We start from the raw sequence: 25,701 nt of genomic DNA on the forward strand, positions 1-25,701 counted from the left end.
TCTTCCCTTCTACTTGGTGGGAACAACCAGCTCGCCAAACATCAGACAACGGTCCTCATCCTGGTCAAATTTATTGTGCATCGCTGCAGTAGATCGGATATCCAGTGTGAAGATAACTAGTTTGGGTTTTAAGGAGCGCACCTTTTATTTGTCGTTTTGCTCCGCTGCTGGCTTCCTCCATGGGCAGTGCAGGACACTCCAGCCGTCCTCTTTCTTGTCACCAAGACAGAAGCTTCAGGAACCGCAAGCCTGCAGGAACTGCCAGGAACAACTGCCTCAGCTACAGCATTCTTCTTCTTTAAAGCTACTGTGTAAATTCGATCGTTCGTTCCGTCCGACCGAGGTGAAAGCGGGGGAAATCTTTCACCTCTACGAAGGCTTGTCCTTCTCTTCTCCTTTAAGAAGCTTTTCCTACGACCAACTTTGTTTTGAACTCTTGGCAAAGACTTAACCGCAAACTACTTTGGACGGTGTGATCCTCTGCAAAGTCTCTGAACCATTAACACTGGCCCAGACCTATTGACTTGAATCCTACTTGTAGTGGCCTTTTCTAGATTGCCCTGCCTATAACTTGTTGGTGCTATTGATTTTGGGTAACCTTGTCTTTCCTCCCTTTTAAATTGCTGGAGTGCCATTTTGCTCACACTTCATTTTGAGCTTAACTTGTCCAGAATTGATTTGGTGTTGTTGTAGTATATTAAGACTGTGATTTTCTGCCGCTTTATGATAGTGAACTGTTCTATAAATGATGGTGTGAATAAATGTATATTCTTTTACTCAGAAACCTTGAATCAGTGGGGTTCATTCTGAGGTTGGATGTAAGTAACTGTCATTACCAGCATGGAGCAAATACTGTGTCCGTGTAGGTTAGAGCCCGCTAATAGAGGGCTAGTACGACTTGCTGTCACAAGCTTTGCGCCGTTCCGATAATGGCATTAACGGCGTGCCGCTAAAGTGGCGAAAATGGCCCTTAGAGGCATCAATTAGAGCATAGATTGCACTATTGGCATGAATCAAGACAGCATTAGCGGTCACCGTAAATAATCGGAACCTGACGTAGCGTCATCGCACAGGAACGGGAAAGAGCACGGCGGCCATCTTTAAAAACACAATCCATTGCCATTCTCAGCAGCCAGGACCTGTAGGATATTGCTGTGTGTTAAATCCAATCCACAACAACACCACAATGCCCAAGGCTGTGAAAAAGGGCGCCTCCCGCCAGCGTAAGGAGCGCTTTAACGAAGACGAATTAACCATGCTCGCGGAGACCTTAGCAGAAAATGCCAATGTCGTCTTTGCCCTGAGCCTCAAGAGGGAGACTGTAATCCATAAGAAGGAGATCTGGGCACTAGTGGCGCTAAAAGTAAGCGCCATTGGCAATACCCCGGCACAACCAAGGACTCCAGGAGGAGGTGGTATGACTTGCGCCTGCAAGTCCGCAACATCCTCTCAGCTAACGGGAGCCAGGCCATGGCAACTGGCAGAGGAGCAAGTTCTCCCATAAAGCTGCCCCGGTGGGATGACATATGTGCAAGCATGATCGGCATGGAGGCCATTGAAGGTGTGGGAGACATGGAATGTGGGGCAACATCATCCGCGGAAGGAGGTGAGTGTCCTAAGAAAACACTGTAATGCAGAGTCTGATGATAGTGCACCAATATGTCTGTCTAAAGAGGCAAGCCATGGCCCAAAACATACACATTCCCAGCAAAGCTGTTGTACGCAGCACAGACACATGCAGATGCCTGCAGGAAGGCAATGTCATACCTTACACAAACCACACTAAGATGTTAATGGCATAAGTCACACTGCATGCAGGCCCCAACAAATATGCATGTCACATACCATACGTCTGCCCCAACATGAGTGACCCCGACGTATGCCTGCATTACCCACCCATGTAGCAAGCAACGTGATCATCCAAACTCAGCTGCCTATTAGTCTCTATTGTGTAGATGAGCAATTATACAAATGTATGCATGATGCTTATCAAACCATCACTCATGCTGTCCCTCTCTTCGACCCCCACAGGCTCAGACCATGACAGCGAGGCGCGGGACTCATCCCCACAGCCAACCACACCCCGAAAGAGGGCCCGGGATGAGGGCGACAGGCCTTCGGCCTCAAAGCCCCAACACAAGGCTTGCCATGCACCACAGACGAAACCACCTCCAGATTACATGGCACTGGTGCCACGAAGGGCTGTCGAGACGGAACCCACAACTCCTGTCACACTGCCACAGGACACAGCTGAAGCTCCACACTCAGCAGAGGCCAGTTCAGTTGGGGAGGCGGCAGCCACAGCACCCCTGGCTGAGGAGGAGGCTCAGGAAGAGGTGTGGGTGCCCATGGAGGATGACTCCTCCGAACTGCCTCGCACACCAAGTCCAGCACCCAGATCACATCGTTAGAGTCCGACCACGCCACCACCCCGGAGCAGTCATGGGGGGAGTACAATAAAGGGGCCATGAGTCCCATAGTGGAGCCCATAGAAGTTGTACATGACAAACAAGCACCCTCCACCTCCCCAGGTGTACTGGTGGGGGTGCAGCGGCAGGAGGAGCTAAATGCCCTGGTCTGACAATTTGTAAATGACAATGCCCAAGCAAGGCAGGAGTGGTGAGAAAACACTGCCTCCCTGAGCAAGATTATTTTCTTTTTCGATAAAATATTTTATTGATTTTCAATAAACATACAAACTATACTTAATCAATACAGTCAAGACATACAGGCATGCAAAACATTCTCAGTGCACGGCTCTTTCATACACATTTTAAATAGTCTTTAATATATTAGGTCTGTGGGCTTCCACTATACACATAGTTCAGGTGGATCTCAGCAGTCCATCAAGTCTTATACGCAGGTTCTCGGATTCTCTAGGTGTCCTCCCACCTCTGCCAGATCTTGTGTGCTTTCCCTGTGCGTCCTCTGGTGGTATATACTCTTGTTTCCATTGAAACACAGATATCTACATCTGTTATCCATTGTTCATATTGTGGAGGTGAGGCAGAGCCCCACAGATGGGCCAGATTCCTTTTTGCGAGGCTGGTGGTTGTGCTAGCATACGTTTTTCAAAACGGGATATCTCTATGTCTTCATCTATCCCCAGTAATAGCAGTTTGGGGTCCATTGGTATCACTCAGCCAATGACCGATGATAGTCTGTCACAGCATTTCTGCCAAAAGATCAGGATTTGTGGGCATTCCCATAGGATGTGGAAACATGTCTCTCTCGCCTGATGGCATCCCAGGCAGTTGGGGTCCATTGCTCTCCCCCATTGGTATAAGGCCTCTCTTGGATAAATATCCTGTGTAGAATTTTAAGTTGAATCAGTCTGATTCTGGCCAATATGGCTGTTTCTCTTGGATACATGAGTGCTGTGGTCCAGTCTTCCAGTTGTATTGGCCCCACATCTCTTTCCCACTTTTCCTTAAGGTCCGTAGGTTCCGTTGTAGCAAATGAGGTGATCGCATTGTAAATTATGGAGGTTATTTTGTTGCCAATACGCTCTATCACGATGTTCCTCTTGATTGGTGTGCACTCTGGTGTGTTTGGAAAGTCTATCGCACATGTTGTGAGTGCATGTCACATCTGTCTGTAATGGAAGTGTTCTGTGGAGGGTAACTTGAATTTGTCTCTCAGGGTCTGGAATGATACTATTTCTCCGTTTTGCATCATATCTTCTAGCCTTGTTATCCCAGCTGCTTCCCAGTTCGCCCATTTTGGAAGTTTTCTGAGCTCTGGTAGATGCCTATTCTGCCATAGGGGCTGCATCAGTGTAACCTTCCCCTCCCAGCCTAGATGCTTGTGTGCGTCTATCCATATCTGTGTTCTATGGGCTGTTGTTGTGTTGGGGGTCGGGCGTGCTGTGTTTTGGTAGAGAGTCTCTAATGGAGTGAGCCCTTGTCCCGCCTGGTTATCCCCTCTGATGTGTGGTAATTTAGGATTATTGTGTAGGATGTTGTTTACTATTGGCATCTGGGCTGCCCAGTAATATGTTTGCAGGTGGGGGAGTCAAATGCCTCCCTCCCATATGGAGCGCTGTAGGGTTTTCAGCGCAATTCGGGGGTGTCCTCCTCCCCACAGCAGTTTCCTGAGTATCTCGTCTAGTTTGCAGAATTCTATTTTGGGTATATATAATGGTGCATTCTGCAGGATGTATAGGAATCGCAATAGAGCCAGCATGTTAAACAGTGCCACCCTCCCCAGTAGGGTGAGGGGAAGGGTCATCCAGTGTTTCACGTCGTTTGCAAATCTATCTCGGATTGGAAGTAGGTTTCTGGGTACGTATTGTGTAAGATCTGTTGTGATCTGTACTCCGAGATACCTGAACTGATCGTTTTCTATTCTATATGAGCAGTTGTTTAGGGCTGTTGCATCGATTCCTTTAATCGGGAATAGAATGGATTTACTATAGTTTACCCGTAGTCCACTAAAGGCTCCGTATCTGTTTAGTATGTGCGTGACGATGGGATATGACACTGACGGATCACTCAGGTAGATCAATAGATCGTCAGCATACAGGGATACTCTATCCTCCCAGTCATGGGCCCAGTGGAACCCCTTCCATATCTGCGACTCTCACAGTTTATTGCAAGGGGTTCAATTGCGAGTGTGAATAACATCGCAGAGAGGGGACAGGCCTGTCTAGTTCCTTTGCCCAGATTAATACTGCGTGAGGTCCATCCATTCACCCTTATCTCGGCTGTCGGGGCATTGTATAAAAGCTTGACCCAGCCTATGAATTGCTCACCAAGTCCCATTCTACCCATTATGTTCCACAGGGCTTCTCAAAGTCAATAGTGAGGAGTGCCAGTGAGTCTTGTAATGCTGGTGTCTTTTCAATGGCGACGTGAAGCCTGTGAATGTTCATTCGTGTGGATCTCTGTGGCATAAAGCTGCATTGGTCTGGGTGGATAAGATTGTTTATTACTGTCGGTAGTCTTTTGGCTAGTATTTTCACCAGTGCTTTTGCCTCTATGTTTATAAGTGAGATCGGCCTGTAAGAGCTGCATGCGTCTGGCGGTTTGCGTTCCTTGTGTATCACCACTTTGCTGGCCTTTCTTAGATCTGGGGGAAGAATTCCTTTTTCTTTTGAGTGCAGGAACATTTTAAGCATGTGGGGTGCTATTTCTCGCTGCCAATCTTTTTCCACGTCTCCACTGGGAAGCCGTTGGATCCTGGGGTTTTCCCATTTTGGAGTTGGGATAGAGCTGTCAGTTCTTCTTCTGTGATTTCTGTTTCTAGACTCATTCTTTGCGTGTCATTTAAGGACGGGATAGTTACTGTGTCTAATATGCTGGGATCCATTGGGGTCGTCGACGGAATGTATAGTGCCTCATAATACGCTGCAAAGCTTTCCGCAATGCCTGGGTCAGTTGAAATCTGTTCTGCATTTGCGGTGGTTATGCAGTGTACCTGGAGGTGTCCCTCCTCTCTCTTCTCCAACCACGCTAACATCTTGCTAGCTTTGTCTCCAGTCTCATATAGTCTAGTGCACATGGTTCTGTGTGCCTGCTTCGCACAGGTCAGTGTGATGTTATGTAGTTTCTTTTGTGCCACTTGCAGGGTTCTGTTGTCTTCAGATGCGCCTGTGTTTATATACTGTGTTTCGGTGTTTGCACCTCTGCTTCGGCGTCTTCGACCTCTTTCCTATGCGTTTTTTTCTGTGCTGTTGTCCGGCTCAATATTTCACCTCTCAAAGTTGCCACGTATGCTTCCCATATGATCCCTTCATCGTTTAACGAATTTTGATTTAACTCAAAGTATGATGAGGTAGCTTCCCGGATCTTCTCTATCAACTCTGGGAATACTAAATAGTAGGCATTTAGCCGCCAGGTCGGTGGGGGCCGGGGTCTTTCTGTTTCAAGTAGCATCGTTAGCGGGGAGTGGTCTGATATCCCTCGGGGGTGCAGAGTTGCGTCTGTTACCTTAGGTATATTTGCGCTGGGGAGGAAGAAGTAATCTAGCATCGATAGCGACGCGTGTGCACCTGAGTGGAACGAATATTGGCCCTCATTACGACCCTGGCGTTAAGGGATTACCGGTACCGGTAAGGGTACCGGTTAAGGTAATCTCTTAACGTCTGATTACGAGGTCCCTTTGCGGGTCCTGACCTTAACGGCTGGTCTGTACCAGCCATTAAGGTAAGGACCCACAAAGGGACCTTGAAGGTGATTACGGTACAGCATTTGCGGTACCATAATTACCGCCTTCCCCATTCCCATTGAGCCATATGGGGCAAAAATGGGAATGGGGAAGGGCCAATGGTAAATGGGGAATTACCACCCCGCCAACCTTGGAATGGGGCGGTAATTCCCCATCTCAGCATGGTGGATCCGGTAAATTACCGGCATTAACCATGGCGCTAATAGCGCCATTGGTTAACGTCAGGGCGCTAATAGCGCCATTGGTTAACGCCAGGGTCGTAATGAGGGCCATTGTCTCTTTCGGGTGCAGATCTCTCCATGCATCCCTCAGCCTCATTGCTGCTGTAAAGGTGGCGAGTTTGGTTGGTATCGCTGGGTTTCTCCCCCTTATATGCGTGCGGTCCTCATTGATATTCATCACCTCATTGAAGTCTCCACCTATTACCAGGATATTTGCTGTGTTGTTAGCTATGATTGGTCTGATATCGTCCAGTAGAGTTGTTATGAGCGCTGGAGGTGAGTAGACCGTTAGTATGGCAATGGTTTGGTTCCACAGTGTGCCTTGTATGGAGACAAATCTTCCTCCAGTATCCTGGATTATGTTAGATATTTCGATAGGGGTTCTCTTGTTTATTAGTATTAAAACTACTCTCAAGCCCATGGAGAAGCCAGCATGTATTGATGTGCGGTATTTGGTTCTCTTGAAGAATTGGCACGTTGTGCCTGCCAGGTGCGTTTCGGTGAGAAGCACTATGTCTCGGTTGTGCCGGTTTAGATATTGTGTTACTAGTCTTCTCTTGATGCTGTTTCCCAGACCATTCACATTACATGTTATGAGAGTGAGTTTTTTAGTATCTGGTCCGGTTGAGTTCATTGCTCGTCCTGTGCAGTTCTATGTGTAGGCGGCCACAGCTTCCATAAGAGGTATCTTGTGCTGATTCAATCTGGAGTGCCCTGATGTCTTTTATGTTCAGTTTGATCAATCGAGCTGTGCTTTTCCCGATGCCAACAAATAACGTGTTTTAGCTCGTCCTCCCCTACGGATATGCATGTTTCTGCCTCACCCGTACGAGATGATAGTTTCTGGAGATCATGACGCAGTAGGGAGAATTCTGCACTGATGCTGTCCATTTTGACTTCCATGGAGGCTCGCAAATTGGAGATGGCTTTAATCATGTCTCTGAGGGATATGTCTTCAACAGGGTCTTGTGGTCCATCAGGCTTGTTCTGGCCCGCTGGGGGAGCCACGGTAGATGTCGTGTATTGTTCCATTGTGCTCTGGGTACCAGCTTTCTTGGCCTTTTCCTTGCCCATTTTGAAGTTATACGCTTCCCCCTTGTGAGCCTCTAGTATATGGCGTAGGGTGGAGCAGCTCGGAGTGTAAGCATACTTTGCGCTGCTGTGTTTGCGGTGTAGGGGCAGCTCCATAGTTCAGACGTGTCACGCGTCAGCACAACAACGTTGTTATCTGTTTCTAGTATTTCGGTACCGTGTCTCCGTACTGCTCTAGTGTGTTCAGATCCTAGATGTACCAGTAGGAGTACTGTTCGTCTGGTGCATTCCTGTGTATAGATCTCTATCCACTTGGCCTTGCCTCAGGGGGGTTTTCTTGAATCCTCTGTATTATGTTTGTGGCACGCAGCTCTGTGCTTTGCTCAATATAGTAGGTTGCTTGTTAGTGATGTGGCTTTATGTATCTTGTTGCCCACAGATTTGCGGTTTTGGTGGTTGCATTGGCCCATTAGTTATGTGGGGCCTGGCATTGGATTCCTCTATCCTTTATTCCGTTCTTGCAGGCAATGCACTTTCTGTTCCAGGGAAGTTAGGTTGCCTTTTGGGCCTCTCTGTGGAGTGCTCTTTTCTCCAGTGTTTATCTTGTGCACATCCTTAGGGGCCGTGCTCATGGGAGCTTTGGTTACAATGTAGGAATCTCCTAATGTCTGTGCAGGCTTGGGCGCCTGGTCACTGTGCCAGGTCTGTTTGTAGTTGGTCCCTGCTCTCTGTCCCCTGCTAGTTGGGCGGGTTGGTTGGTTCTCCCCTTTTAGTTCCCAGCATGCGTTGGGCCACAGCGTGTGGCCTTTTTATGCACACCCTTGCCGGCAGAGTCTGGGAGATGGATGCGGAGGGTGGGGGCGGGCAAGCAATCAGGTGGGCAGGGGGTCTGCTCTGAAGTGCCGTCTGATATGCCTTGCAGGCCTTGTTAGTCATTGGGTGCTGCTCCTCAGGCTATCATCCCTGCCCCGGCCAGCCGTTGCAGAAGGTCAGAAGGCGCTCTACGTTAAACGGAGCACCCGCAATGTTCCAGCCTGCCGTGTGTCGGGGCGTGTGGACTTGCTGGGGTGCAGGTAAGCCCTCTCGGGTATGCTGGTGCTGTGGTCCTCAGGGGGGGAGCAGGGAGGTCTCGCCGCCAGGTGGGACAGCGCAACGAGGGCTGCAGGGGGGGGTGCTTATATATCCTCCATCCGCTCGCCCAGCGGGTGCCGATGTTGAGCTGACTTTTCAATTCTGGCGTGGGTTCACGCTGCCTCTGAGGCTGTTACTGTTCAGCATCAGTGGCAGGCAGCACCCGCGGTCTTCATCTCGTGTCGCCGTCGGCCATCTTGTTTTTGTTTTGACACCGGCTGCCTCTCTTTTTAGCCGCTGTTTTCTTTAGCCCTGTGCTTCAATTTCTATCTCGGGTCCAGCTAGCCATCCTACTACATTTCCGCCACCTTTGAGGAACCTTTTCAGGGATATATTGGCTCAGATTCGCAGGATATTTCCAGGATGTGGCTGGCAGCCCCGGGAGCACTACGGGATCACGTTTTCATCAGGTGGCCGCTGACCACACCCCCCTCGGGCAAGATTATTGCCGATAACACCGCCTCCCTGGGCAAGATCTTTGCAGAAAACACAAGTAGACTGTGCAAGGAGGTGTCAGCCCTGCAGCAGGTCCTCAGCCACATTGCTGATGCAATGGATGCTGAGCGTCCAGCCCCCCAAGTGGAGCAGGAGGCCACCCCATCCTCCTCCAGCTCAACACAGACTAGCCCACTACGCAGGTCGTCACACACCCTGCGCTGGCCAGACATGCCACCACCAGATGCAGTGAGTGGCAGGAAGTAGACTGGCCAGCCTGATGATGGCAAAAGACACTTGTTGGGACATGTGTGGGGGAGTTGTGGGAGAGGGGGAGAGGGTGAGGGTGTGTGGGGGAGTTGTGGGGGGAGTGAGAGGGGGGTGAGGGTGGTGGAGCGTTAGTACACTTTGATCTTCATTGTACATTTCAATTCACCCGTTGTGTTAAAAAAATATTTGAGTGGACATTCATCATTGCACATGTGTCATTTATTCATATACAGTGCATAGTGTACATGTACCCCACACCCAGTGCCCTCTGTCCAACCATCATGTCACCCTCTGCAGCCATGTGTGTCAGAAATATTGTGCTATCACTGACTGACGCACAGCACGTCCCTCCTGTGCATCGGCACTGCGATGATGTGCAGCTACATCTTCCTCATCCCCTTCATCATCACCAGGTGGTTGCAGTTCAATGTCAGGGGGCAAGGGCACCTTCCATCAGATACACATGTTGTGCAGCATGACACATACCATGATGATCTTGGCCACTTTCTCATGCCTGTAGAGGAGTGCCCCACCAGACTGGCTAATGCAGCAAAACCGTGCCTGCTCAATGACCACACGGGTGTGGGTGTGGGATCGATTGTAGTCCTCCTCGTGCCTGTTCTGTGGGTTTCGGACAGGGGTGAGGAGCCACGGCTTCAAGGGATAGCCACTGTCACCTGCATTTGAGGCAGAAAAAGGTATATGTCAGTCAATTCGTGATGGCCAGCTGTATTAGTCACACATGCCCGCAGATTATCATTGGGCACATGCACATGTCCCTGGTTGTAAGCATGCCATTTTTAGGCCCTGAATGTGTCCTGTGCCATGGAATAATGGTGTGGGTTGCATCTTGAAGATGATACACGGTGTGCACTGCCCTCTTGTTGCTCATGCATTGTGTACGCATACAGCTTTGTTTGTGCAAATTGGTGATGTGTGGTGTTCTGTATGATTTTCTGACTGGGTGCGTTGGCAGTAGGCTCTGCAATATTAGGCATTCTGCGCTGATTTTTCCCATGGTGACCTGCAGCATTCCTGTGGTTGTGGCGGCCCTGTGACAGACAGCGGAATCCCTTGGTGGATGCATTCCCATGGATGCTTGTCCTGTGTGGTGATTTGCTGGAGACAGCAACATAGTGCATATAAACTGCATATTGCTGGATGGTGTTGCGGCGGGTGAGGTCTGCTGATGAGTGGTGCACGTGTTGTGGGATGTGGGGTGGTTCACTGTTTGGCATGTTGTGATAGGTGTCGACCTTACTTCATTCCTATGGGATTTGGGTGTCATGTTCTGTTTGGGATGCTTTGGGGCACAGTGTTTAGTGATGTGCTCATCGTGCCTTCACATCAACATTGACACCACGGTGGTGTGTGCATCTCTCCCCCCATTTCATTGTCATGTGCCTGTCATGCAATTTACCAAGCAGCCAGGCACATCTTCCAGCATGTCGCTCCATGTAGCATGGAAGCGTGGAGTTCCACAGTCATGAGTTGATCCTGGATATCAGGCACAACAATGTGTGATGATTTTGCTGGCATCGCGTACCATCTGCACATTGATGGAGTGGTATTGCTTGCGGTTGTGGTACACCACCTCCATGGCATGCAGGACCACCAATTCCACCTGGGTGCAGTCGAGGCACCTATACAATTTGGCGTGCCTGCCAGTGCATGGAAGCCACATTTTGTATCAAAAATCTCCTGGGGAGTCCGTGGTAGGGATATGTAGTCCCTTGTGTGCTTGAAGAGGGCATCCAGCACTTGCTTCAGAATGCAAGAAAATAAGGGTTGTGATATGCCATGCGTGTGCCCCACTGTGTGCTGGTAGGTGCCTGTGGCAAGGAAGTGGAGCACCGACACTACCTTGAGTAGAGGGGAGATGGCGGTACGTATTTCAATGAGGCTGACAATGTCGTTGTGTATCATGTCCAGAATGGTGGTGACGGTGTCCTGGTCCAGACGGTACAGGGTGTGGATCTGCTCAGGGATTAGGTTGAAAGGACTGGCTCTGATGCGAGGGATTGAGGGCTGCCTGCGTGGTATCGCTGGCTGCACTGGTGGGGTATGCTGGGCCTGTCTCTCTGTGGTGCCTGCTGTTGCTGTTGCTGTTGTTGTTGTTGCTGGTGTGGCAATGCAAGCATGTCCTCCAGCTCCAGTATTGCTACTACTATTGGAATCATCTTGGTGTGGGAAGGGGTATGGTGTGTGGGTGTGCTCTTTTTGTACTGGCCCAGACTCCATTGCCTCCACCTGTGCTGATTGTGTGCACCTGTAGCGGTTGAGAACACTACACATAGCATTTTACGGTTGGTTCGCGATGCCAGTATTACCGGCATGCCGGTATCCCCTATTAGCGCCTTCATGATGCCGGTATTTGCTTGTCCACCTGACTTGTGATTTGCTCCCATTGGCACCATGCCGGTATTGGTGGTATGATGGGCCACATGCCCACGCACATGCCACTATTAGAGGCATCGTTATTAATGGTGCCTCTAATAGTGGTGTCTTAGGTCGGAACAGCGCAGAGCCGTATGCGATGCCTGTAATCCTTTACCGGCATCGTTTATCCATTACCTCAAACCTTGGAATGACCACCCGTGTTTGTTTGAACCATAGTGATTGTTGTCCTTGGTGTAATCTCTTGTACTGCTCACTTTACTCTTGAGATAAGTCTGGTTGCTCAGCCATCGCTACCACGTTACTGTATAGTGCAGGCTTGTACCAAAGGTAACATTGTACAAACACTTGTAGTCTTAATTGTGTGTTGTGTTCCCAAAGGGTACTGCACATGATTCTGCCTAAACTGGTGTACAGCGGTGAGGAAAAAGTATAGTGATTAGACTTAGAGTGCTGCTATTACCTTGGCTCAACTAAGCACAAGGCTAAAACACCACTAAAAGCAATTTTAATCATGTCTGATATCGGAAGCTATAGTCAGGAGACCCTCCTTACTTACACTGTTGATCATTTGAAAAATCTGTGTAGAGATAAGAATCTCTCTGTTAAAGGCAAAACGTCAGAATTAATTGAAAAGTTGTTGGAGAACCAAAGTCTGGGGAGTGGGTCTGGAATGCCTACCCCTCCAGCAAATGTGGAAAGTGATGAGGAAGATAAAGTTTCAAATATTATGGATGAGTTAGATGAGGCAGATGAGTCTCCCAATGTCGGCCCTATTGCTCCTGTACCTGATCAAAAACCTCAACCTTTGGCCACTGGGAGCCCATCAGGTCCTACACTCAGTCCTGAATTCATTGCCCTAGAAAAGATGAGGCTTGAATTGGAATGCAAATGTATTAATGCTCAATCTGAACAAAAGCATCAAGAACTTAAGTTCAGAGAAATGGAGTTGAATCATGCACTAGAAATTAAAAAGTTGTCTATTGAGAATGCCTTTCTCCCAGAGTCTTCTAGGTCTTCCAGTCCAAAGAGACCCTGTATGCTTAAAGAAATTGTGGGTATGTATGAGGCTAAGCTTGACATTTTGAATTGGTTGGCAATGTTTGAGTATAACCACGGGATTCAAGATATTGCAGGGAATCAGTTGCTTCCTTGGCTCTTCTCTAGGCTACTCACTGTTGCATCTGATGTTGTGATGGAGTTGGGGGAGGTGGATAGGATGGATTATGAGTGTGGGAAGCTAGCTTTAATTGCTAGATTTAGGAAGACCCCTTCCCAGTACCATAAGAGGTTTAGGACCCTCAGAAAGCATGACAGTACCCCTTGGGCTAGCTGGGTGACTGAATCTTTGAAAAACTTATGGTTGGGTTAAGGGTTACAGAATGAACACTTAGGAGGGTATGAGAAATCTGTTCATGTTGGAGTCTATTTATGATGCCTGTTTTCCTGAGCTGATACAGACCTTGGCTGACTCTAAGGAATTAGATCCAAAAAAGGTAGCTAGAGCAGCTGACTCATGGGTAGCCAACAGGGCCACTCATAAGGATTCTGAGGCAACTCCCAAAAAGGATGTTGGGAAGCAGCACAAAGGTGAGACTACAGATAGCTCTAAATCCATCCAACCAGAAGAGGCCCCCAAACATAACCAGGGTAAGCCCCATGGGAAACCAAATAGGGCCAGTGAATCCTCTGGTGCCCAACCAGAGGGAGGTCAGCAGAAACCCCCATTCAAGAGAGCATTTTGGTAAATGCTATGTCTGTGGGTCAACTGACCATGTGAAAGGAGATCCCAGATGCAACGGTAAACCTGCAGGGATCAGCACTGCCTCCGTAGCCTTCTGCCCAGAGGAAGAAGTACAAATGGCTAGTGCCCACTTCCAACTATTTGCTGAAGCACCCTTGGGTCTTCAGGCAACTGTATCCTTAGAGTCCATGGGTCTGGGTATGAAACAGAATATGGATGAGTACAACTCCATTCCAGAAAACTCTAGAGGGTATTATATGGACAGTGTTCTTGTCAATGGCCAGGATACTCCTGCCAGGAGAAACACTGGGGCCAGCAGAACAGTAGTGGATTAAAGCTTTTTTAAGCATGAGGATGTTGCTAAGGCACCCAAAGGTCCCAGTATATTCTCTGGAGGCCCTGTCCAGTTGGTTCCAATTCTGCCAGCTCTCATTCGTGTAATAATATGACAGTGAGGATTCCTGTCAGTGTCCAGAATGATGTGCCTGGGAGAGTCCTGCTGGGGAATGATTTAAAAACTCTAGGAGTAGTATCCAGTACCCCCAGGACTACCTGTAAGGAGAAACAGAACCAAACCAAATTGGCTAGAGAGGCAACCTTAAGAGACCACTTTAAGCCTGTGGTAACCTCTACAGAGAACCCCACTACAAGCCCTGGTGTTAGTAAGTTGACCTCTAAACCAGGCAAATCTGAGTCTAGTATAGTAGGGAAATGGGAGCGCCAACCAAGCTCCTTCTTTGCCCATCAAATTGTAAAGTCTTTGACTCCCCCTGCTCCTGAGGAAGAGGGGGATAGACAAATTGGACCCCTCTTTAGGCCTGTGAGAAATGGTAATTCTCAGAGCTGGTGGAAAACCAGGAAAAATAGGCCTAAGGCTAAATACCTTAATACTGTTGGAGCTTCAATGTAAATCCTAGTATTACGAGGGAAACCTCTTAAATAGGTAAGGTCATATCTCAGAGGAAGTGGCAGCATGCACCTTGCTTGACCACAGCCCCTCCAACCAAGATACCTGAGAGCCAACCTGCTCTTGTGAGAGAGGTGTTGAGGAACCACAGAGGCTCCTATAGATGCAAGGGATCCCTTTCCAATGACCCCTTGAAAAAGCTTATGTTAGGTTGAGAGGTTGTCACAACTTCTGAGGGACTGTTAGAACATATCCCCTATACATTAAAAAAGAGAGATGTACCACAACAGGTTTGTAGGTCATACAGTTTACAAATGTAAACCACTGATAGAAAGTTTCATAGCAAGGGTTACAAAAGGTTGCTGGTGTACTCAGCTGGCAATTTAACCGACTTGCAAAAGGAGATTCATCCTAGTGGGGATTAGATCCTCCTGTCCCTTAGTCTGGGCGGGACGAGTTTTAGGGAGATTTCTGACACAAGTGCTTAGTTCCCTCTACTTTAGAGCCCACCAGCTCTTTTGCTATATTTTGGGGGTTTGAACTTTTCATTTTCAATATGTTTTACTTTTGTGTTCTTTGGTTATGGAGTTTTTAAAACAAACTCCATGGCATTATCTTTTTCTGTGTGTCACACAGTGCAGTGACACAGGGTTGCCTTTTCAGACTTTCCAGTTTAAACTCAATTTCCTGGGAATGACTACTGTCTCCCAGAACATGTAACGCTACCATTGACTTTACTAGACTTTTTAAATGTACAGACCCAATACACCCTATCTACCAATAGAATACTGGAGGGGTTGATAGTTATCTACTTTTGTCTGATTCTCATGGAGCATTAGTATGTTCCCCTTTCTCTAGGATTTGGCTGGTGGCAGTGTTATCTACCATTTTTATTCTACCACAGACTATTAAAATAGCCTTTGGTATCATTTGAGGCTATGGTGGTATCCTCGAACTCAAACCCGGTAATCCACTTTTATTTTTAACTTGGTTCTGGTTGAGTTCTTTTGCCATATCTTTTTCTAAAGGTCTTTCTAGTGTTTTATTCTGCACGTCAAACCAGGTTTGGTTCCTTTGTTCACTGTCCTTTGGCGGGCTTCTGTGTGTCTGGGTGGACAGGATGTGAGGGAGGGGTTTGAGGCCCCCTGCATAGGGTCACCTTGGAGACCCAAGTCACACTCTTGTTTGATTGGCTAGGTAGCTGCCCTGCCAGGACAGCCACCCTGCTGTCTGATTGACAGCCAGGATGTGTTAATGGGGGATTTGGTGCATAAAAAGCCAGTCTCTGGGACTGGAAGGCAGAGTCGCCACTGGAACAAGAGAACCAAGGAGAAGCTGAAGGAAGACGACTGCTGCAACTACTGGACACCCGGTGAAGGCCTGCTGCAGGTCTGAATCTCCTGAAACTTTGACGTGTGGGATGTTTTTACCCATGCATCCGAGCCCTACCTCAAAACTGTGCAGTACTGACATGGAAAACATCATGATGGCCAGAGTTTCCCAGAAAATGTACAGGGAAATGCATGAAGAATAGGCTGCCACCCATTTTTGCCGATGTTATGGGCACAGAAGGGCACTGCCTAAAAACCACCATTGGACTACCCACACAGTAGTCTGAAACCATTGGGAGTGGCAATGCTGATTGCCAAAAGCAAACCCATAACTGTTGGGAATTCATTTTCTTAAATCCCAAAAAGGGGTGCAGTACCAGTACTCGCCACTATCCAAAAGCCAGCGTTTTAAAACCACCAGATTTTACTTTTTTGTGTAAAACTGAATAAATGAACCCAAGGCAAGCCAAAGAAAGACTTACTGAGAGGTGGATACAATGTAAAGTTATATTCTGAAGTGACTTGAAGGTTTATAACAAGACTGGCTGAGCTGTGGATTTCAGCAGTTTAAGTAAATTTGGACTGAAAGACACTAAAAAATCTAAATGTTTAAATTGACTGAGTGACCTACTTTTGAGTGTCACATAGGTTGCAATTGTTTAAATGTCATAGTTTTGAACTTAGAATCAGCATTCTAGCTGCATATGTAAAAAAATGTCTTGACTTAAACTGGGGAACAAAAAGTGACATTTTATCTGAAACCTGGCTTGAGAAACTGAATTCTGCCTGGCAACTACCCCCATCAGGAGTGAAACTTGAGTCACAGCTGTGTTCCCAGGCCTATCTGCCTTTTGCTGGCCATACTAAGGATATGCCATCTCTCTGATAATTGAATTAAGGGGAGCCCCCACAGAATACAGGAGCTCTGAACAAAGCCCTGTCCTGACCCAGGCAGATGGTTTATTGCAGATGTCGTAAAAGTAGCTTCCTCCTGAAGCAAAGGGGAGGAGCACTGCCTGTGAGAGCAAGCTGGCTTGGCAGAACTGGAAAAACCAGAAATTCAACCTTGTGCTGGAGGAAAACCACACCCCTTTGGGGCCAGAACATAACTCTAAAAAGATGGATCATTCATAGAGCGGACATGTGAAAATTTTATAAATGATACCATAATTCTTGTGATTTTTCTGCCCACATTTTAAGAGGTTTTTAGAACCGGTCGTATGTTCAGGGGGGTTTTAGCGGAAAAGAGGATATTACTCAAAATGTGTGCATGTGAAAAATCTGACACTTCATCAACTAATGTCCATACTCCTTGCGCACATGTGTGTAAATTTGGGGTAATGTCCGGTATTGCAAACCAGTTAAAAAGTGCAAAATATTGCCATTTCTGAATGCAAGCCCCCAGGAAGAGCAGATTTGGACAGGGTATACCTCCTGTGATATGTGATGGGTGCATATGATTTTAAAACAATATGTACCTCTGCAAATATGTATTTGGTTCAAATCTAGATTTGTGTGCAAGTTGACAGGAGGAGTGGACTTTCTGCAGGCTGTAAAATGACATCACTCTGACACAATTTAGCTCCCCCAATCAGGGGAGAAATGAAAGCTTGGCCAATGATAAGTGGAGAGGGGTAGGGTCTAGTGATGCTGCACACACACCCATTTTGAAAACACATAAAAGCAGACAGACAGGACAGATAGGGACCTTCAAATCCATTTGCAGCTGGAAGTTCTGCCGGGAAAATCCATACTTTACCTCCCTCAACCTTCAGGGAGCAGACATAGAGACTTCAAATCTATCAAATTTCCAGAACCAGAGAGAGAGCAGAGCTGACCCAGATCACTGTTAGCAGAACCAGAGACCCAGACCAGACCAGCAGAGAGAGCTGACCCAGATCACTGTGAAGTGCAGAGACCAGAGTCCAGTCTAAAACCTGACCAGATCCGTGGCGAGGCCCATTTAACTCAAGAATATAGTGTGAGTACATAGCAAAACTGTGCAGAACCAATCTCTTAGTTAAAATAATATAATTCAATCTATTTAATCTAAGTAGAACTGCCTCCTAACTGTCACCTGTCATTTGCAAAGCTGTCACTTGTCATTTTCTAGTTGCAAGCTGCAAATCTGAAAAACGACCTTTATTTAATCGCTCATATCTCCGTGACCGTTTGTGCTAGAGACTTGCAGTAACTTTCATCTGGAAGCGATAGTGATAGTCCTTGTAGTTCCTCTGTAATTGCGCTCGGCGCATTCGCAAAGTTAGCCGCGATTTGACATTTTTCCCGCGATTTGCAAATTTCTTCACGTGTAAAAATCTGCTGCTGCTTGCCTTTCAGTTGCCAAAAATTTGTTTAACCTGCTAGTTACACCCTAGATCCTTGCTAAAGTGAGCCTGGACTAATATTAACTAGATACCACTCACCCTGAACCTCTAGAGGGAATTAAAAGCATTTTAGCATATTTTTTTCTTCATTTCCAGCACATTTAAAAGCATTTGGGCCTGTGTTTCCAACTTCTGTAGTCTAAGCTTGCTGGGGTTAACTGAATCACATTTAATTGCATTTCTGAGAACTGTGTGCCTTCCTTCCATTTCCTTGCATTGCATAAAGGGGGGGGGGTGAATTGTACAAGAAAGTGATTACATTGTCTTTGCTGAAATCCTATCAAGTGATTTTCTGTACTGCATTTCATTCAACATTGCATCCATTTGAACTCTATGAAGCATTCTCTATCACATTATTCTTCTGTCCCTATTTACCAGTGTGCTACCTTATCCATTTCATGTCAACTCCTTAGTGATTATAAAGAAGTGTGCTAGTGCCAGATTCTCCATTGTTAATCTTTATCATATCAGATTAAGTGTGATATTCAATTATTAATTTATTATAAAGTCTGATATATATATCTATTGTTTAAATTATCAAATAAACCTTTTAACTTGCAAAACAGAACTACTTCTTGGCTCAGTGGGGTCAGGGGGATTCTGAGAGAGGGGTGTTATATAGGGGTAGTCATCCAGAACGCATGAACTGGACATAATGATATATCAATGAGGGTTTTCATTCGGTATTATAGACTAGGCGTTGACTTAGCTGTAGTGTTGAATTGAATCCTCTTACAAATTGGGGGCTCGGGCCAGACGTTTGGGTTAGATTTACCATTTGTGCAGATTAATACAGCGTGCCAGCTGACCAGATACACATATCCGGTCGGATCACCACGCTGTGTTACGCTGTAAAGCACTCCTTAAAGGAACGCTCCAAGGAAACAGTCTGTTTTGCAAGAATAAAATACAAACTTCTGTAAGTCAGGACAGAGACCAATCTCTAGAATGACGACCTTAGTAGACATGAAAATAGCCAGAGAGCACCTCTTACATAAACTATTTGTGAGAGGTGAATGGACTGAACAGGGCCAGGATGCCTGGTTGCAGGCCATCACGCGACAGGTCACTGAAACAGGGTCAGACCTATGGAGAGATCAGGGTCCATAACATGTGGCCCTGAGTGAACTATATATGGCTCCTAAAGCCAAAGATGAACACGACAAGATTGTTAGGATAGCGGCATCTTTATATTTATATATGGGAGCCATACAGAATAAATGTGCTGAAGGCCATGATCTGGCAAAAAGGCAACAGATGGCGTTAGAGAAGGCCCAATCTGATCTGGACTCTTCTGAGCAAAGGCTGCACAGAAGCCAGGAGTCAGAAAATGAGACCAGACAGTACATCACTAAAATAAAGGAGGATATGGATGTGCTGCAAAAGGAAAAGTCAGAACAGGATACCAGATTTCTGGCCTTGCAGAAGGAACACCAAGAAGGTTTGGACTCCCTACTGCAAAGCCAGAAAAAGCTGGAGCAACAACTGGACTTCAACAGGGTATGTGCTGAGCAGGTAGTCACCCTGCAAGGCCACCTAGATAGGGAAAAGGCAGAAAGCAATAAACTGATTCTGAAAGACCTGGATACCCAGGCAGAGTTTGATGAAGAGCGCCGGAAAGCTGGTGCCCTTCAAAGGCAGAGGGATGACCTGGCGGCACAGATGCAGGCTCTTAGTCAGGAAAGGGACACCTTAGGCCAGGAAGTCTGCCAGTTAAAAAGAAAAACGGAAGAAAATCACTTGGCCCTCCAGGGGCTGGGTGATCTCCAAAAAGAGCATGCAAACTTGTTAGAGCACACCAGAAGGGTGGAAGATGCTCTGGCAAGAAAGGAGCAGGCCAGTAGGGATGGGAATCAGGAGGTAACCCTCCTGCAGCAAAGACTGTCCCAGTGCTCCAGGACCAATCAGGAAGCACAGAGGGAAAATGAGGCCCTCTGTCAACACAATGATAGGCTCCAACAAAAGGTAGCGATGCAGGAGAGACTGATAGAGTCTAGTAAGGCCTTAACTGAGGAACTGAAGGCACAAATGCAGGCTCTTGCATTGCAACAGGGAGCAGGGGCGGATAGAGATGAGGTTCGCTGGGAAATGGAAACTCCGGAGCATAACCTCAGGAGCCCTAGTACCAGAGGCACTCATACCTTTCAGTCCCTGGACTCTGCCACCCCCATGTCCCTGGCGCACATGAGCACAGGGCCACAGGGATGGCAGACTACTATCCAGACAAAAGTATGGGGCTCATAGGCCAGTACCACCCAGGTATGGAGGGGCGGGCATCCGGGTATGGGCACCCCAGCACAGTGCAATTTAATGGGGAACCCCAGGAGAGTAGGCCCATTAAGGGCATCCTGAAAACCTCTGCCCAGTTAGGTCAGTGGGGGGGGTACCCAGCAAATCCTGGCAGCAAGGAGGGATCTGAGGACTCCTCTGAGCACCACAGGAAACAGGAGACCAAGTCCCCACATTCTGCCAGCCATTCCCAGGCTCGCAGAATCCGGGAAAACCTGGAAGAACAGACAGGAACCTCTGGGAGCAGTGCCTCTGAGTCAGAGGATGAATGGACAAGGGTTACCCGAACCAAAAAGGCCAATAAGGCAAAAAGGGCCTTGCTTAAGGACCCCTTAAAGCAGATTAAGGCGATCTGGAGCGTCATCACGCCTTACCATAAGAACGCTAAGTATTCTGTTTGGGAGCACTTAGAGTTGTTTGAGCAAATGATGGAGACTTTCCATTTGAAGGACAGCCAAAGCTGTATTCAATATGTAAAGTGGACCTTCTCCCCGGAATACTCCAGTTTCTTTGCGGGGCTGGAGGACCAAAATCATTTAAGATGGTCCACCTATAAGGCGGCCATCTTGAAACATTTTTCTGTTCACAGAAATCCTCAAGAGGCTCGCAAGGCAGCCTACAATTTGCAATGTGGGGAGGATCAGGCCCCACAAGAATTTGTGCAAGAACTGAAACGTGCCTTTGCGCAGACCACCAGAAGGGTGCGCACAGACAGTAGAGAATTCATTAATACATTTTTTCATGCCTTGCCCAAATACATAATGACCCAGCTCGTGAGGGATTTTCACGAGAAAAGATCTTTAGACTGGGTCATTGAACAGGCTACCCGGATCTATGAGGTGCAGAAGCCAATAGAAAGCAAAAGTAATGCCCAGAAAAACCCCAAAGCCAACAGCACCCCTGCTGCTGCCAAGGTGGCAGAGGTAAAGGTCACCCCCGTTTTGAATTTGGAGATGGGGGGGCCTAAAAACCTACCTGCACCTAATAATGCTAGGCCCAGAAGGTCCTCGGGCCAGTCACAGACAGGGAGCCAAGGAGGCAGCCCCACAAAGGGGGTCTCTCGCTCTCCTGATTATGTAAGTCCCCGTTAGAAGGGAAATCGACCCATCCTGGGTTATGTGTGGACTCCTCCAGCCCAAGGGGGGGGATCCAGCCAAGCACCTAACCCAGGGAACTTCCCTCCCAACTTCTCACAGGAGGGCAGAAACTCACCAAACCCTGGGCAGAACTTCTTCCCCAGGTATCCACCCAACTTCCAGCCCCAAAATCCTCCATCCTTCTTTCCCCAATTCCCTGAGCCCAGACAACCTAATCCGGGAGAGGGGAGGCCAAGGGTGGAGGGGTACCCAAATCTTCCCAACCCGGGGTACTACCAGAGAAGGGATAGCTACCCTTCCCGGGATCAGCCCAGGGGAGAAAACAGGGCCCCGTATCAGCCTGAGCGGGTTTCCCAGTTAGAGCGCCAGGTTCAAAACATGGCGCGGGATCTGGGTCACATACTGAGGGCTCAGCAGAACCCTCAGATCGGCATGCCGGCGCAGAACGCACCCAACTCTGGACCTGGTGCTCCAGAACAATGACGGGGGCAGCATCCCGATAACTCACCGGTTCCCAGGGAGGAGGCACAAAGGGAAGGGGGGTGTAAAGCCTTGGAGGAAGCTTCCTTCCTCACTTGTAAACAGCCCCTGGAAACCCAGGAACCGGAAACAAAATCTCTTGCCCCTGAAAGTCTGCCTCCTAAGGAGCAGAGGGGGGGTAGGAGAAACAAAAGACCCAAACAGACTCAGTTTGAGGAGGAGGTACAGATCTTCCAATTTGAGGGAGAGGGATCCTCAGAGGATCCTGGGAAAAGGATCTTCTCCTTCAGAGAGGGGGGAACTCCTCCCAAAGAAAAATGGGTCCCTAGGGATGCAAATCCAGACTGGGGAGATGTGGAGACTGAGCTACCGCCGCCCACCATCACATCCCAGAACCAACAGCAAGAAAATCCCCTGGTTCAAACCCATCCTGATGACTGCCTCCAAAAAGGGGGGGGCGGCCCGGAACCGGAGCCAGTGGAACCCACAATGGCTCTGATCTCCAGTTGCCAAATTTTTCTTTCAGATTCCCAAGGCTCTCCACAGAATTCTGCCCAAATTTCTTCTCTTTCAATGTCCAAAACCAGAAAGTTAGCCCACCAGTTGTCCAAAAATGTGCATTATCCGTGCCCCCTTGAGGAGAAGGAGGGAAGATATTATGCCCCGGTACAAGTACAGGGGCAGGGTACTATTTCAGCGCTGGTGGACACGGGATCTCAAGCTACCCTTCTGTCCAGAAGGGCCTTTGATGAACTGAATGCAGGAAGGGGAGGGAATTACCAAATTCCTCTCACCTCTCTTCCTGGACAACTCCAGAACTTTGACGGGAAGGAAATTCCCGTTGAGGGGACGGCAGACTTGGACATTAAAATTGGGCGACACAAGTTGAAACACCCGGTCATAGTTGTGACCCCAGAGGGCACCCCTTGTTTACTAGGGAATGACCTCCTGAGAAGGTTGTCACCCCTAATAGATTGCGTAAACAAGGTCCTCTGGACCCAGACTAGCCGACCAATAAAATTAAAACAGAGTGTCAACCATGTTAGTTTAAACGGCACCTGCCACAGGGTTGAACAAAAATCTGACCAAGTAGAATTTCACTTCCAGAACAACCAGATTCCAGACGTGACAGTAATAGCGGTAGGACAACAGACTGGTGATGGGGGGTCCTCTCTATTTCTGAAAATCAACCTTCCTTCCAGTTTAAGGTGGTATTCCACGCTGGAAGGAAACACTCTGAAATTCTTTACTAATCCACAATCAGAAACTCCCACTCCTATAGTCCAGAAAGATGTGAAATCAGCTCAGAGCCTGGCTGATATTCAGCAAATTGGAGAGCAGTTGTTCATCCCTGTTCAGTTAAATGATGGGAAGGACTCTGTTCTCGCTCGAGTGTGTGTGAACAACGGTAAGAGCTTCATCAGCGAAGCCATGTTTCGCCAACTCCCAAAAGATCCAGCCATTCCCAACTTCAAACTGATAGACAAATGGGAAATGGACCTGGAAGCACCTAATTCCAAACATCTCCTGCCAAGCAGGTGTATGCTCAAAATCTCCATTGGCAACAAGAGCATAGTCCACAATTGTTGGGTCGTGCGAGACGTCCCTGCCGCCTTTTACTTAGGCAGTGACATTCTCAATCGCTTTGCCATTAGTTTGGACCTAATAAACTTCAAAGCTTGGTCCCGAATAGCGGATAATCCCATGGGCTTTGATGATCCAGAAAAAGCATTTAGGTCAGCTCAATTGCTACCTTATGCAGTTGAAATTCAGATCAAAGAGGAAGTCACCATCCCAGAAAGGACCCGACAATTCCCCCTGGAAGTGAAAGTTAAAAGAGGACAATATCTGCAGAACCCTGATGCTTACATACATCTAATTGCTTCTCTCCAACAGCAAGGGTTAGGGGTAAACCCAACTCCATTAGTAAACATAGAACATGACACCATTCCAATAGAGGTGGATAACAGCGACTTAAAGAGTATTACTCTAGCCGCAGGCACCATTATTGGAATGGCGGTTGATGACCGACATTTTTCCATAGATTTAGGTAATGAACTGTTAGGGCCAATCCCCAAGGACTGCTTTGACAGTGACAGTGATGACAATACAACACCAGACAGGATTTTTACCCGGCATGGGGGGAACTTCCTGGTGTACACTTCCTGCCCCTATGGTAAGGAAGATGTGACTTGTGACTTCAGGAGGGATGAGGTGATTTTCCAGTTTCATGAAGGCTGCCTTTCCCACCTGAAGCCTCCGGTCCAAATCAGCACTCTGACCAGGGACTTCTCCACCCAGCTAGAGGAGGCCGCTGAAATAGCCAAACCAGAAGTCTTTCCAGGCTTCAGGCAGATGGTGGAAGAGAGAGTCAACCTAGCTGATGCCTGTGTGACTCTGGAACAAAAGCAAAAGTTGAAACAAGTTTTCTTGGATTTCCAAGATCTCTTTGCGGTAGACTCATATGACTGTGGTCGCACTGACATCCACACAACAACAATCCCCACGGACCCTGGCATGACTCCTGTGTTTGTGAAGCAATATCGCTTGCCTCTCGCATCAATGGAGTCCCTTACTGAAATAATTAAGAACCTTGAGTCCCGGGGAATAATCCGTCCAGTCCACAGCACCTTCAATAATCCGGTGCTGGGAATATTGAAGCCAAACGGCCAGTGGAGACTCTGCGCCGACCTCAGGGAGCTCAACAAACGGGTCCATACTTCCCGATGGCCTCTGCCCTACATTGACCAAGGGCTGGTCCAGATCCAGGGGTCACAGGTATTCACTGCAATAGACCTGACCAATGGGTACTGGACCGTGCCTGTCAGTAGGGAGGACCAATACAAACTGGCTTTTACCTTTGGGGGCCAGCAGTACACATTACCCGGACTCCCTTCGGATACCTCAACTCCGGCAATGAATTTAACATTTTCCTACATAAGGCCATGCCCGACCTGGGTGCGAGGGGTAACCTGGCTTATGTAGATGATGTCCTCATCAAAAGTTCATCTGTGGAGGAACACATAGCGGAGATCCGTTATGTTCTGACGCAGTTGAGGGCCGCCGGAGCAAAACTTTCCTTTCAGAAAGCACAGTGGTGTAGAACCCGTGTTAATTTCTTGGGGTATGAGATTACTCCTCAGGGTCTCCGTCACCAGGAAAAGAAAGTGGAAGCACTTCAGAAACTGAAAGACCCCACAACTCTGCGGGAACTAAGGAGCCTCCTTGGACTGACTAATTACAGCAGAAAGTTCATTGAGGGCTACGCAGAGATCACCAGACCCCTGATTCATCTCTTGAAGGGGGGGGTCAAGTGGGAATGGGGTCCAGAACAATCCGAGGCAGTAAGACAACTCAAAAGAAGCCTCTCACAAGCGCCTTGCCTAGCTTACCCTGTCAGAAACAAGGAGTTCTTCCTGGAGACGGGGTTCTCTAATACGTGCTTGACGGCAGTATTATACCAAAAGCATGACAAGGTCAATAAAGTAATCTCTTATGCGAGCAAAACTTTATCCTCTGTGGAAGAAAAATTCAACGATTGTGAGAAGGCACTCCTGGCAACGGTGTGGGCATTGAAGAATTACCGCCCGTTTATCCAGGGGGAACACATCATAGTGGAAACTCCACACCAGCCTCTGCAATATCTCCAAAGTGATAGAATCCGGGCCGGAAATGTGAGTAATTCCCGAATTACTTCCTGGATTCTGTCAATGCAAGGCTTTCCTGTGGAGGTCAGATATGGCCAAAACAAGAGGAGTCCCCTCGCGCAAGGTCTGGCTGACTTGCATGATTGTGCCAGAGAAAACTGTCTC

The sequence above is a fragment of the Ambystoma mexicanum genome, chromosome 11, assembly GCF_040938575.1.
Source record: "Ambystoma mexicanum isolate Mex_15411 chromosome 11, UKY_AmexF1_1, whole genome shotgun sequence".
Lineage (NCBI taxonomy): Eukaryota > Metazoa > Chordata > Amphibia > Caudata > Ambystomatidae > Ambystoma > Ambystoma mexicanum.